At 41.2% G+C, this 14042-nt stretch overlaps 1 long non-coding RNA gene across 1 annotated transcript in view; it reads left to right on the forward strand.

The window, feature by feature from the left end:
• Positions 1-66: 66 nt before the first annotated feature.
• LOC148055543 (uncharacterized) overlaps positions 67-14042 on the forward strand; it is a 276819-nt gene continuing 262843 nt past the window's right edge. The window contains exon 1 of the long non-coding RNA XR_015705312.1: positions 67-293. This is a non-coding gene — a long non-coding RNA (uncharacterized LOC148055543). The remainder of the gene's footprint in view (positions 294-14042) is intronic.

A 14042-nucleotide genomic window follows, 5' to 3' on the forward strand; every position in this document is an offset into this window, starting at 1 on the left:
GCCCGGTTCCCGCGCGCGGGCGGGCGTCGCTCCTCGCCTCGGCCTCAGAGCACGAGGGGCCGCGGAGCCGCGCGCGCTGCCGCCTGCTCCCCTGAGGGCGAGGCCCGGCGCGGCCGCTGGAGGCGGGAAGCGGGAAGCTTGCGGGCCGCGCTCCCGGGCCCGCGGACCAGCCGCTGCTCAGCGCTTCGTACGGCTCCGTGCTGGGCCTTCAGGTCAGGGGAGCTGGAACCCTTTCCCTGGTGGGAGCTATCTGTGTGACTGCTCCTGCCTCCTGCGGGGCCGAAATCTTTTCGGTATGGAGGAGTAAGGATTTTTTTTTTAACGCTTCCTGGTCCCTCAGAAATATTTTTGTGTATTCATGGAAGGTCGAGGCTAACAGAAGGACCCGATCAACCTCTTGCTTAAACCAGCCTGAGTTGGCAGGCTTTGTTTGGGTTCAGTCTACGAATGTGCCTGCCTTCATCTTCCTTGTTTGTGTGTGTTTGGTGGGGTGAAGTAAGCAATATTTCTGCTCAGAAAACTGGCAGGAGTTACTCAGGGTTACGGTAGGGTGGAAGTTAATTCTAGTTTGTGGGCGGTATCAGGTCAGGTTGCGTATGACCTTTCTTTTTTCGTTTGAGATAAGTAGTTATGTTGCAAGATCTGGAAAAGACAGGGTATTGTTGAAAACCACTTAAAACAGCATTTAAAACTATTTCAGTACCAGAAAATATTCCACTTCTGAACTGACTTTAGGCAAGAGAGAGAACAGAGCTGTTTAGGGCATGCTCAAGGCCCAAGACTTTATTTATTTATTTATTTATTTATTAAATGTTCCATTATCTGTTATTTTGCCAGAAGTGGATACCAGTTTCTTATAAAGGCTGGGAAATGGCTGAAGGAGGTATTTTGCAGACCTGTAATGGATGCTATGTCTTTCCAATGGGTTAAAGGAGCTTAAGTACTTGCTTTCCTAAAACTGTTGGGATGTTATTTTAACTTCAGTCTAAAGCTTTAAAGCTGTTTTGTGATGATTACTATGAATTGGTTGAAAGCCTTAGACCTCTCTCAGGGAGTGAACTGACATTTTCTGTAACGCGAGGTTTTTAGGAAGGCAAACCTCTTAGCTATATTTGATCTTCTGACTCCTCAAAGAAAATATGTGTTGAAATGCAACTAATAAATGAGGTGATATGCAGCCCTAAACTTTTTTACCATTAAGAGCACAGATATTGAAGATACATGCACCTTGCAAATGGGAGGAAGTTCTCTGAATCTCGGAAGGGCTCAAAGAGTTCAAATCCGGGTGGGCTTTATGGCTTTTGGAAACTCTCTTAGGAAGTCCAAGATGTCAGTACAGCCTAGGTAATAACTAGCCTGACAAGAATGTTTTGTTTTTTTTTTTTTTTCCAGTGAAGTCTATGAGCTTGTCTGTTGTTCAGAAATCTTTCTGAAAGGAAAGCAGTATGATTTATTTAGCCTTTAGGCAGCCTTCCTGCCACCACTTTTAGCTAGCTCTGCTGATAGTCTACAGCTGAACGCACGAGTCAAAGAAGTCATCCTGTGTGCTCTGAGTCAGAGTGTTTTTCTGTCTGTCTGTTTTCTGCTTATGAATGTGTTCGTGTTGCATTTGCTGTAAGCATTACTTCTAACGTGCCTTTCCTTACAAGTGGAGGGAGGATGAGCTGCACTTTAAGTGGTGGCAAATTGCAAACACCCAACACCTGTTCCAGGCAGTATTTTACCCTCCCCTATAGCACAGCGTTTTCTTTGTAATGCTGATAACATTAGAGTTTGTCACGTCGAGTAGAGGGCAAGTTGAGTTTTGAGCCCTTTGGGGTAAAATTAGCATAATATTTGTGAGACAAAAGAAGAAAAGCATGTAGCTGCTCACATGAGACAGTTTAGATGAGAGACTTGATAGATAATACGGCAATTGTTCAGAACAGGGTACTTTTGTCAGCCAGGGGTATGCCTAATACAGTTGCACCCAACAAGGAACTATGATCTGATGTGCATAAATTCTGGTCCCTTCTATCTGAAGTGAACAGCAGCGTTGTGGATTTGCTCTCAGAGGTAGGTCTTTGCGTTGCAGCTATGAGAAACTGCAGTTGTTTTCATTATCTTTCTATGTCTTGGAGTAATGCTGTGGAATTACGTTCACCTTAAAGCAGACTGTGTGGGAGATAAGAGCTGTAAGAGATTTTTGTTCAGCAAAAGTTGTTCATATATGTGGGGTTTTTTTACTGTTTAGAAACATTGGCTAAATACTGGCAGGAGCATCGTGTGTGTTTTCGCCATGAGCGAGACTCACTAAAGGAACAGTTAGCCTGAGTTCCTCTAAATACGGTGATCCTAACTCGAATTTAAAAGCACTTTGCACGTCCTCCCCTTTTCTGTGTTAATGGCCGTCACTACCGGTATTCATTGGTCTGTTGTCACAGGAGGAGAGGAAGATGAGGGAGCAGCTTTCCCGGGAAGCCTCTGCTGTTGCGTTCCTTCATTTGAAGGAGTGTGAGTGCAAAACAGAGGGACTGTTTTGTGCATCAATGAGCTTTATCATTTTATTTACTCAGTATATGTATCAAAAGCTGTATTCATCCTACTCTCTCCCATTTTACTTCTCACTGATTTATTATGGGTTTGTTTCATTTTCCCTATGACTCACTGTTGGAAATTAATTAAAGTTGGTTTTATTAGAAAAATCTTTGTGCTTCAGAAGGCTGGAACGAATGACAAGAAAGGCAAGACCAGAAAGAAGTGTGGTTAGAGATGCAGACATTTTTAAGAAAAATGTGTTTTGCACAGTAAGTGCTTGGATTTCTAGAAGGCTTTGTGGAAGTCAGCATAAGGGAACTTGAGGGAGTCCTTGGGTGGGAAGGTGGAATGACCAAATAGCGTGTCTATTTTTCCCTTCTAAAGCGCCATTTGCTTGCATAGAATCTAACTTCCAGGTTTCCACTTGCTGTCTATTTAACTTCCTTCCTCAGACCTTTGCTAACTATTGGTAGGGTGAATGTATCTAAAAATCACTGTTTTGACCCTCGTTATAATGACCTTGATTTGTATGTCTATTAGAGAAGAAAAAGGAATTTGTTCAAAACTGAGGGTGGAAGCATCAATCCCGTATCTCATGCCACAGCCCCTCTGAAAGAAAATGAATTGGTTTTCTGTGCTACAAACTCTTAACTATAAATCAATCTGTTGCTACTCTACGAGATTCCTGTATAATTGCCCATGAATGCAAACTCAAGTACTTCAAGTATTCACAGGTGCAGAACATCAGAAATAAAGATTATAGTAAATCAGATCTCATGAATATGCATATTTTTGTTGCCCGTAAATAATCTGAATTATCTAAATTAAAATTCAAAATTATATATTGCAAAGGAAGCATTCTTTTTTTTTTTTTTTAAGAGTTGGAAAACATTTGCAGTAGTCTTCCTGTCATTACTATGCACATAATAATCATGTGAGGCAAATGATACTTCTTTTTATGCTACTGGTTTTAAATAGCTTTTATTTCTTAAATTGCTGTTAAAAATAGACTTGAGAACTCTAAAAAGCAGTGGGCCATGGAGCTGGTTGGAAGCCACTGACAGCAGCCAAAGCCACTGGCCTATTTTCTGTTCTTGCAATAAGGGTCCTGGACGGAGGCGCTACTAAGAAAAGCCAATTCATGTCAATTAAATGTAATGTACAGGTTTTGATTTAAAAACATTTCTAGGGCTTAGACACTTAGCAAGTGAAAGCCCAACACACTTTCATCAGCGTATGTTGTTAACATCCCTGGTGCAGAGTCTGGGCTGCTGTTAGCCACGCGGGCAGCAGCTGTGAGCAGTTGCTTGCTCTAAGGTGCCGGGCTTTGCGCTGAAGTGGCTGAAGCGAGTGCATGTACTCCATCTGCTCTGCAGTCTGCTGTGTGTGGGTAGAAGACTCCTCAAGAGGGTGGCAGCAAACAGCAAGGGCACCAGTAACTTCTTAAATGCTGCAGCTGTTCTCTAGTAGCTCTGGCAGATATGAGATGGAGGATTAGGACTGGATAGCTAAAGGTGTTGCGTCTTCTTTTCTAGATGGCTGTGCTGCCTCTTTGGTGGTTGTCGTTCCTGAGGCGAGAGCATCCAATTTTCTTGTGAATCGGTCTGGTGGCTGAAGGCCCATTGATCCCAGTCTATTCAGCTCTGCCAAGCTGAGGAGTGTGCTAGTCCTGGGACTGCTGCAGGGTTGGGTGGTGATCTTGCCATGGAAGCAGAGTGGGTAGTTGTGGGAGTGACATCTTTTCTATTTAAAGAGTGACCTCTCTTCTATTTAATCTATGTCTGTATGTCTTTCAGAAGTCTGTGTAAATGTCTGTTTAATCCATACTGCCAGAGTCAGAGCGCACCAGTAGGTCTTAATTACCTGGACCAGCCTCACCTGGGACTTCTACCCACAAGGACTCCCTGCCCAGGAGCCTCACTCAAGCTCAGAGCTATGATCTAGGAAGGGCTGTGGTCCATTCTCTCCCCTGCTGGTCCAGACTTGTTGACTGGACTTCCCAGACTGACCTCGGACTTGCCTTGTCGCCTCGTTTGTCTGGTAATGACGGGACTGTCACCAGACCGGCTCTGCTGTGGGGTGGTGTCCTGTCTCTGTTGGGGAGGTCCTGCCCTGCCTTTGCCAGGGCTGTCCTCAGCTTCTGCTGGTCTTCCCTGGTGGAGCAATGCTGCTCCCTGGCTCTTTCATCCTTACGAATTGGTCCTCAAAACTTTTGTCTGATTGTATAGAAAATCCTGTGTCCTTTCCACTTCGCTTTGTCTAGAAATGCCTTGTATTAAAGGAAAAAATCCTATATGTCTTGCTGTAAATAGTATCATTATAAACAAAAGAGCTTTAATCTAAAGCAGGTTTTCATGGGGAAGTCTTAATGCTTTTTAGTGTATAGTTTTCTCATTATCCTACTGTACTTATTTTAAGTAATGTTCACAGTTTCCCCTACATGTTTATATAAGATTTTAAAAAATGCCTCTGTAAGGATATTTGCTGAAATGAATAGGGCTTCCTTTTCTGTGAGCTGTTCTGGACAAAATCAAGAGTTTATGGTTAATAGGCAGAGGACGGATCCTACAGTTAAGTCCTTTGGAGACGATAAACCTGTTATCAGTTAGAGGAGTTTCTGCTGTAGCAGAAATACGATTATTTTGTGATGGGTTACAAACAGAGATTAACTTGCCTGAACAACATCAGGAAGCACTGCAACATGGTTGTCTTAACTGGAGAAATGTGTGTATGCAGTCTGAGTCCTTGGGAGTGGGAAATGCCTTCCCCCCGCTGTGGAAAGAGACCTTTGTATCTAATATCACCGTTCTCAAGACAACTACTGAAGTTAGTGCTGGCTTTTCGCAATTCCGATGCTATGGTCATAAAACATTATATGGTGAATTAAGATAAAGCTTCTTGAAACTATTTTTGCTGGGATTTCAGTAAAAAAAAAGATTACTGTAAGAACTGGAAAGGTTTCTCCCCTGCCCCTTCTCTTGTGTTTCATATACAACTCACAGACCCACGCACACAAGGAGAATCAGGGTTTTGATTACAGTTGTCAGTAGTTAATGTCGTCCTTGTTCCCTTATTGTAATAATTGTCTTTATTTCATTAACATAATTGTTAAGAAGGGCACTTGAGAAAGAAAGGGAAATAAAAGGAAAGAGGTGAAACTTCCCAAGTAAATGTGAGGCCCTGTAAGAGATTTGCTTTGTCTGGTGTCACTTGTTACTGAAGCTCGTTGCATCAAATGTGTCAGAGGAGAGAGTAAAGATCTCTTGAATGGATGTAAGTACTACAGCCTGGGAGGTGAAGGAGACAAGTCTCTAAGCCATTTGGACCTGCTTTAGAGAAAGTCTGTTCATAATTTGAAGTTCAGCATAGGCACAGGAGAACTGTGGGATTTTAATTTCAAAGGCCTCATTTAAGCTCACAGAGAGCCAAGTTCTCCAAAGTGTTTATGCATCTAACTCCCACTATCCCTAACGTAAAGGATTTAGATGCCTAAGCTTTATTGGAGAGGAAAGGTCATTGAGATCAGAGCCCTGACATCGATACATTGAGTGATTTGACTGAAACTTAGATGAAGTGATTTCAAAAGTTTCTTGTGACTTTTGCTTTGCAATTTTCCATTGCATTCTTCAGCTTTTAGACAGAAAGAACTCTACAGGCCAAAAAGAAAGGCAATGAGCTCTGCGTTTCCTTGCTATAAATCAGCTGGGAGGAGGACGCTGTCAGACTGAATATGGAGATTGTAACCCTTTCCATAAATACCAAGACCTGGACTGGATCTAGAAGTTGTAATTAACTCTTACTTGATGTTCTTACACTGATCTTAGTCAAACATCCGTTCCATGCTTTCTTCTCCTCTTATTTTCTTAATAAAGAAAATTTAAAAGGTAATAACTGGATATCTGCTTTTTCAAACTGAAAAACTTATTACTGCATACTTATGTGAAATTGCTGAGCTAAGCAGACTATTGCGTGTTTCTCCACCTTGATTGCAACGATAATTCGCAAAACCCTGTTTTGTATAGGGACGACGGCAGTCTGTTAGCTTTTTTTATTAGTGTTTTGGAATAACATGTAATCTAAATGCCCTAGTCTCTTGTATGTACCTGGTATCTGATTTGTATGCTTGCTTACGTTTATTGTGATCTCTTTGAGTTGTTTTTGCAATGCATTGATTTTAAAAATAATCTCCTTTTACCCCAGAGGTATTTAAATTGAAAGTCATTCAGGAAAATTCTCTGCTGTTTCATACCCCCTTCCTCCAGCCTTTGTTACAACAGTCAACAAGCATCATAAAGAGGACTAGTGTGTAGTTAGCTGTCCTAGAAGAAAAGGGCATGGGGTATGAAATCTTTGATGCTGTGGTGGAAACTTAAAAAATTGCAGTAGTCCTGAGCTCTTTGTGATTGCGTCTTCTCTGCCCTTAATTTTCAGCTAGAAATTTCCTCCCACTTTGAGAAGATTCAGGCCTGCTTTTCCAGGAAGAGTAGTGTCAGCTGGATTCAGAACACAGAGTGATTTCCTGAACAGAGAGGGAAAGCTGAGACCAGGGACTTGTGGTTACTAATGAGCCTGCAAAGGTGTGTGTGTTTTTGTTAATCGCCCTGTGAGGAGCAGTCTGGGGACAGTGCCAGTTTGCTTCAGAGGGAACTGTTTGAAATACTTCAGTCATGACAAGGCAGTACAAAGTCATGTTTCATGTTTCCTTTTTTTTCCTTGCTTGCAGACTCAATGTTTCCAATGGTTGTGTGGGTGCTGCACAGTTGCTCTAGGCTTACTGATAATGAGCTGATTGTTCCTGACTACCCCGGAACACCAGTTTGTGAACCCTGTTAGCTGCCTCTTGATATCATGGAAATATGTGGTTTGTCATTTTTGTTAAGAAAAAATATTAGGGAGCAAAGTAATTGAATTTGGAAGCTTTTTACATAAAATCTACTTTTCAATAAATCCCAAATGAATGCAATTTGAAAGACTAGTTGAGAGCTCAGGGGCTTAAAAATGGTTGAAAATAGTTTGCTAAAGCAATACATGGAGATCTTTTGTCCTGTGCTTGGATGATGAACCCAAAGAGATGGACTAAACAAGTATTTTTTGTTTTTGAGTGGCAGATCACTGATCGATCATGTAGTACTTGGAAATAAGCAAAAATACACAGAAAAAAATGGGGGGGGGGCGGGGGGGAGGTTGAAGGCATTCTCCCTGCCACACCCTCCAAAAGCGAGGTAACACCCTGGCAGTACTGTTCAGGGGAACTCGCATTTATTGGTTTTGTGTCGAGATTAGATTAGGTGCCTTCTGAGGCACTGGAACTGAATGCGTTGATACGTGGGGTTAGGTTTCCCACCATTCACTCATCTTCTCAGTTCTGAGCTGATCCTCCTCCCACCCCCAGGATCTGATCTCACGGCCAAATTTTTTTAAGTAATTAGTGCTTTGATTTCACTAGAGAGTAATATTTGCAGTTTACGCTTTTTCCTCTGACTCTAGTTCCATCCAACCTCAAGAGCTCTTAACTCAGATGTATTTGCAAATAAATGAACTCTATGGTGAAATTATTTTAAGACTTTTGATTGAGAAATGTAACTGTCTCATGATTCTAATGCAAATTCCTTTTTATTACCTTTAAAATGATGGGATTGAGAGTGTGTTTCCACAGTGATGTGTTGGCTGTTGTCCCTGGTTGCACATGAGTGGCCTCTCTTGGCCTAGCTTTAGCACTTATGTGGCAAGTTAGACTGGAGAGCAGATTCGGTTGAAACCTATTCTTTTTCTAAATCGTTGGATTAAAGTGACAGTAGAACAGTATCTTTAAGGGTTGGATGCTGCGAATGTCCTACTTAGCTTGATGGAAAGGAGGAAGCCTCTCAAGCCAGGCCCATACCTGTGCCTTGCTGAAGACTGTCCTCCAATAAATCTTGCTGCTGTTTTTCTCAAAAGCGGAGCTCTGTCACACTCGGCAAAGTGTCCCATAAATAACCTGAGTATACAGAAGATTGCTTCATGTCAGGCTGGAATAACTTATTCTCCCAATGCCTCAGTGAAGGGTGATATATCTTTTTTTGAGAGGAAATAGTTTGATTCCTGTTATCTGTATTGGATTTTCAAGAAAAGAGGGTCTATTAATTGATTGTAATTGCTAATGTGCTTTACCAAATGAATGAGTTAAGTAGTTCAGGTAGTAGTTTGAACAATCAAGAGTCAAATATCTTTTTCCAAACCATAGATTTAGAGTGCAGCAGCTTGCAAATCAGTTAGCGTCCACGCTATTGTGGGAACTTGGTGGTTAAGTACACAGCTCCGATCATGAAGCATTAGGATATTTCAGTTTGTGGGCAGAGCTACATCCTTCTTTTCAAAAGCTGTTTTAGGAGAAAAATGGACTGGTTTTCATAAAGGCAGAGCTGTGATTAAAGGACAGTCTGCTTCCCTGATGGACCCTTTTGGATTAGTAGAGGAGATCTTCAGATAACATAATGAAGCAAATTTTGTTCTTGCAGTGGGAAACCATAGCAACCTGCCACTTTAGAATGCATAGTATATAATCTGTCTGTCCTTCAGATAGTATTTTGCAGTCCAGAAATAGTCATCGTTTCCTAATGTGTGAATGTAAAATGTCAGACAAATGTAGCTGGAGTGACAGTGTTGTCTCTGAGGTAAACATGAGCCCTGTTGTGCTGCTCGTCTGGTGCTGCACGTTTGGAAAGCAGATTCCAGAGGAGGGCAAAGGTAGACTGTTTTTTAGTTTTACTTTTTAATAAATAGGTTACAGAGGTGCTCTCAAAATTGGTACTTGAAAGAGCTTGCTGCAGTCCCCTTAGTGCCACCCTTACCTTGCCCTCCAACCCATACGTGTCCCTACTTATTTTTGGCACAGTTTTCTTAAATTATGGCATTTGGAGTTCAAAGGTTTTTGGTCACTGGTCTCTTTGATACCACTTTGTGCAGGCTCAAATAACCATAGAAGTACTGGGTAATTATGTAGTGGGGTAAGTGCCCTGCAACTTGCTCACCGCTGGCCGAAGCTGCTGGCTGTGCTTGATGAAAACACAGCAAGCATTCTTCCTTGGTTAAATAAATAAAATGTGTGTGAGCCATCTCACTGACTTCTCTCTTTGAGCCTCCCTCCCCCTTACAAGTTCCAAAACAAAGCTGAGAAGTATTTTCTGTAGAAACCAGCATTGATTACTGAACAGTTAAGAATTAATTTGTGCGTTTTAGAATCTGCTGCCAGTTTTGGAGGCTGGGCTACCAGTCTGGAAAGGGATGATTTAGTCAGGTTTTGTGTGAAGAGGACCAAATGAGTAGTGCATTGAAGGAATAAATGACAAATATTTAATGATATTACTAGGGACTGATTTAGACTAAACACCCTGTATTTCCTTTAAAATGTTATCATGACTCCAGCTTGCTCAGGCGTGTTTAGAAATCAACTTTAATAGCACAGAATGCTCTTTATGAATGTGCGTTTTGTGGAATACAGCCATTTCAAGTGGTTTTTTTTTTTCTATAAATCACATGTTAATAGCGGAAATGTATTGTTTGAAATGTAAAATTATTTTGATAGGGCTGTGATTTACTTAAGAGGAGAGCAGAACAATTTTTGGCCAGTGTTTCTTCTGTTGATCATTCTACTGTTTCTGTGTCATAGTGGGCCAAGGCTATCAGATTCCTTCTGCTCCTTTAAACTGATCTCGCTCCTTATTGTTTGTGACACATTAATTTCTTTAAAATTATGGTTAACCGAATTTTTCCTGTCACTTATGCCTCCATTTCTCTGCCTTTTCTGACACTTTTTTTTTTAATCATGTCTGTTCAATACCAATGCTTATCCCCCCTGCCCCCTTTAGGTTTGTTTTTCATCCACCTTTGAGTAATTATGCCTTTATGAACAACCGTGGAGCATATTTAAACTATTCCCATTGCCATTATTTTTTGTTCTAATACCTCTTTCTATGTGATCTGAATCCGAGTTGTTTTCAGCTTTTGAATTTTTTTTTTTATTGTATATTTGGTACTTGCATTTGTATGTAGATCGATTCAGCACTGAAATCCCTTGCTTGTGATGACTTGTGTCTAAGCAAATGCTGTGGGTTTCTTGGTTTGTTTTTGTTCTAGTGTACTAGGAGGTTTTTCTCCCTGTCTTGCTCAGGGATCTAATAGAAACCCCTCTTGTTAGGAGAGGACACTGCAAATTGAAAGAAAATATAAATGACTGTACATATGCTTAGATCTATACGATCAAAACTAATAATAAAAATAATTGTGTGGAAAGCTATAGAGAAAGAAGAATGTGAGATTCAGACTTCTCCCGAATGAGGGCAGTAGCAGCACATGATTTGTATAGTCCTTATTCATGTTTAATGTAACACTCATTAAAGACTGTGAGCTTTGGTATATTTATATTAGGTGTTTCAGTGAATGTGTTGTGGAATTACTTTTATAAATTCAGAGCTGAGAAATACCAGAAAAGACTGTGAAGGGAGATATTTTTATAAAGAGGACTTTCAACTTAACCTCCCACTAGAATGATTTTCGAGTTCCAAAGAAAAGCAAGACAACTTGCTGAAGGGAAGAAAATGCTATCACTTGACAAGTAAAGTTGGCAAATCTGCATTTGAAGTTTTCTAGGTTTGCAGGAGGTGGTCAAATTTTACAGGAATGAAAATTTTTACTGAAGGGTTCTTTTCCATACATAATGTTTAATTTTATTGTTTCGTTTAATACCTACCAAGTCTATTTACATGTACTTAAATCACATACCTCTAATTGTTACATCCTCATGTGGCTGCTTTGCAACAGCAGTTATGGAAGTATTAGATTAATAATTACCCCTCCCTCTGCCTTAACATGAGACCTGTCATGTTTTCTTAATTGGCTTTCAGTATGGAGTAGCGTTAGTAGATCTGTGAGAGGACAATGTATGTTGTAGGTGTCTTAATGAGTGTCGTCTTCTGAAGCATGACTTCTCTACCAGTTGAGGACTTTTTGATATGGCATCTAGTGACATTATTTGAGGGATAATTAACATAGCAGTGAAAATAAAATTATAACTGGACAGGTATCTTGCTGAGGTGGCACAAGGACTGGCCTAGTGGACTGAATAATAGAATTAATTATGTAATTGGGTATTATGGTTTTAAGAAACTGCTGATATGATATCCAATCTGCTTTTGTTTGTTCTCTGTGTCTGCTCAGCTTTACATAAGCCCGTTGTGCTTGCGCTCCACTGAGTCTAGAAACTCTGCAATTGCAAGCCAATAATCGCGCAGAACGGTGAATTGAGGTCTCTCTGTAGATCTATTAAATGAAGTGGAAAGAGTAGCTCTGTGCAAGCACAGCTGCCGCTGACTTGTCAGTGGTGGGGTGTTTGTATTTACGTGCCTGCTAACAGCACTGCAGGTTATGAGGGTTTCGTGAAGGCTTTGCTGAAGCAATGTGAAAGGTGTATGTCTAATCCCTGGATGACGAAAAGTGGTAGAGTTACCGGCCTTGGCATGCCAGGGAGCACAAGCCACAGTTCTGGTCCGAGTGTTAACTGTTAGGCACAGCTTTTATTTTAGGCTGAAGAGAAACAAGTGTAATAGCTTTGCTTGCGCATATTTTTAACTATAATTTAAGAAATTTATCCAGCTAAATTTTCCTTTGTCGGATTTATCTTCCAGTATGCCAGTGGAGTCTTAACATACCATAGAATAATGCTTCCCGCTTTCTAAGCAATGGAATGGATGGACCTTGGAGTTAGGAATCTAAACTAAATCTGCATAAAACCAAACTGGCAAACATAATGTCATATTTTCAAATGTATATAGGCAGCAAACTTTTGATGGGATGACGAAAACGTTGGGGGGGGGGTGTCTGTAGGCTGTCAAAGGGGTAACTAGGCTACATGTTGCACTGTAATGTATGGCTGCTGCCTTCACAAGGTGTAAAAGGAGAAAGAGGCACTCTTTAGTTGAACTTTGCACTCTTGTGTGGGAATTTATTCCTAGTACAAATATACCTTGTGTTCTGAAGCTGCCGTTCTGTTGCCTGTATGCCTGCAGACACTGTAGACCTTCTCTTTGTAAGGAATGCGTAGAAGGGACCAGCAAGGATGCTGTAACCTTGTGCCTGAAGTAGCGTGTGAGGCGCCGTCCGCCACGTGTGCGCTGCAGCCAGGAGGGGCTGCTCGTTCCTCCGAGGCCGGTATCTACGTGCGCGGTTAGGACAGAGTGGTCAGCGGTGGGAATCTTTTCTTAGAAAGTAGACAGGGAGAACACCCCTCCCCTGTTTTACTGGGCTTTGTGGCTGCCTGGAGAATCTATGCTTCCTCAGGCACACCAGCTATGAATTGTCAACCAGCTGAAACAGAGAACCTAAACTGATTAGTTAAATATTTGTGGACTCCTGACGGGATGTACATTCTAACATAGTGTGGTTTTCAGGTTAAAACTGTGAAATAGAATTTATCCTTATCTTTTGCTTGGGAAGGCCTTCCTAGTAGGCATTTACACCAAACTAGCAGCTGATCCGAATCTAGCACAAGTATAGGTCAAGGAACTGCAGCAAACACAGAGAAACTAGGAAGGCTAAACTCTTGTGCATGCTTGAGTTGCTCTTCCTTGAATTGGGGTGAGAAGTGGTTGCTCGGTTTACTGGAGGTTTGGCTAAATCTCACTTGTGCATTACCATGATTAAGGTAGTGTCTTGCTTGCAAATCTTCTGTTTAACGTTTGTCATGAGGTTTGTGAATATGTGTAATGGCCAGTAAGCCTTGTACCGTGTTCCATGTGCGGTGGGGGTTTGTGGGAGGGAAGCCTGCATTTTGGAGCTTTGACAGGTTATCTGTGTGCTGTGGGCTCAGAAACAAGGGGCAGTACTCTTTCTTGTCATTTTGGTTGCTCCTCATTATCTCTGGAAAGCACAATTTGCAAATTAAAAGGCTGTTTATCAAATGCCTGCTCTAAATAAAGAGAGTTTTCGATAAGGTTAAATTTCCTTGGTGTTATCTATCTCGACAAAATTACTGTTGCTTCTATCAGCTGCTTCTGTGTCACTTCTCCCTTTTAGATTTGTTCCTTGCTTCCTGTAAACGAGCTTATACATTATGCATCTAGAAGCTATTTTCCTGGTGTTCCCATTCAGAATAACTTAAAATACATGGCAATCAATGCTGCTCAGGAAAACTGTCATAATTGTGTTCCCAGACATCTTGGAAGGTTAAAACCCTGTAGCTGGCTCAAAGGTGATAGCATTCACTGTAATGGATTGCACAGAAAATCAATAGGAAAGAACCATTGTTTGAAAATGTTATTTCAAGCTAATGTCAGATTAAAAACCATATATCAATAAAGCCTCTTGTATTGGCTGGTGACGTGAGAATGTATGGTTTACTCAGTTACTCCGTATGCAATTTAATTTTTCTTTCAGAGTAATGAGCATCGTTAAGCTTCTGTGTCTCTAGCTTCTGCTTTTGTTACATCTGATTTAATTTAATTGTAACATGGAACTTTTTTCAGATTGACAGAGAGACACCTGTAGAGGCT

This window comes from Nipponia nippon, unplaced genomic scaffold (assembly GCF_047370975.1).
Source record: "Nipponia nippon isolate SJK-2023a ecotype South Korea unplaced genomic scaffold, ASM4737097v1 scaffold_21, whole genome shotgun sequence".
In the NCBI taxonomy this organism is placed as follows: domain Eukaryota; kingdom Metazoa; phylum Chordata; class Aves; order Pelecaniformes; family Threskiornithidae; genus Nipponia; species Nipponia nippon.